Source organism: Ranitomeya imitator, chromosome 1 (genome assembly GCF_032444005.1).
Source record: "Ranitomeya imitator isolate aRanImi1 chromosome 1, aRanImi1.pri, whole genome shotgun sequence".
NCBI lineage: Eukaryota > Metazoa > Chordata > Amphibia > Anura > Dendrobatidae > Ranitomeya > Ranitomeya imitator.
The window spans coordinates 136,125,195-136,126,299 of record NC_091282.1 but is presented as its reverse complement, the minus strand read 5'-3'; the positions used below and the strand labels follow the sequence as shown (position 1 = coordinate 136,126,299).

The following is a 1,105-nucleotide window of genomic DNA, read 5'->3' as shown; positions in this document are numbered from 1 at the left end:
ATCTACGTCCTTCTACAGAACCTAATAATTGTATAATACAATATTGTTCTGCTCCAGGAAGACATCCAGGCCTCTCTTGAACCCCTCGACTGAGTTCGCCATCACCACCTCCTCAGGCAAGCAATTCCAGATTCTCACTGCCCTAACAGTAAAGAATCCTCTTCTATGTTGGTGGAAAAACCTTCTCTCCTCCAGACGCAAAGAATGCCCCCTTGTGCCCGTCACCTTCCTTGGTATAAACAGATCCTCAGCGAGATATTTGTATTGTCCCCTTTAAAGGATGTCGTAACTTCACATAAAGTCAATATTGAATCGCACCAACTTTATATCACGTACCAAACATATAAACAAGTTTTATATGAGAGACAAAGAGTTTGTAAGGCTTCAGTGAGAGTCGAACTCACAACCCCTGGTTTACGAGACCAGTGCTCTAACCTCTGAGCTATGAAGCCATATGACACAGCTATGGGTGTTATGATCTGGTGGCCTAGGAGCAGCATGTGACGTACTCTGGAGAAGGTGGTACCTGTACTGACCGCAGACGCTGAACTTAGCACTGCAACTAGAAGTAGCCGTGGGATGTAGCTAACACTCCCTAGACACCTCGACACAGCCTAAGGACTAACTTCCCCTAAAGATAGAAACGGGAAAACTATCTTGCCTCAGAGAAAATCCCCAAAGGATAGACAGCCCCCCACAAATATTGACTGTGAAAGGAGAGGGAAATGACATACGCAGACTGAAATCAGGATACAGCAAAGGAGGCCTTTCTAGCTAAAAAGAAAGAATAGGACAGAGTACTATGCGGTCAGTATTAAAACACTAGAAAATATCCACCACAGAAAATACAAATCTCCACATCTGACTAAAGACATGGAGGGTATATCTGCATCTCCAGAGATACAGCTTGGCTGCAAAAAATCCTTACACAGACAAAGCTGGACAAGACAAAACATGAAAATGCTCAGAACTATAAGGCCCACAGCATGTGGACAGCAAAAACAAAGCCAGAACTTATCTTTGTAGAAAAGAACAGCAAAACAGGAGAGACCAGTCAGGGAAGTGAATCCTCCAAAAACAATGGACAACTGGCACTGACTAAAGG

General features: G+C 43.8%; 1 non-coding gene across 1 annotated transcript; it reads right to left on the bottom strand.

The window, feature by feature from the left end:
• Nucleotides 1-379: 379 nt before the first annotated feature.
• TRNAT-CGU (transfer RNA threonine (anticodon CGU)) lies at nucleotides 380-452 on the bottom strand. The gene has a single exon. It is a non-coding gene; the product is annotated as a tRNA-Thr (tRNA).
• Nucleotides 453-1,105: the final 653 nt, after the last annotated feature.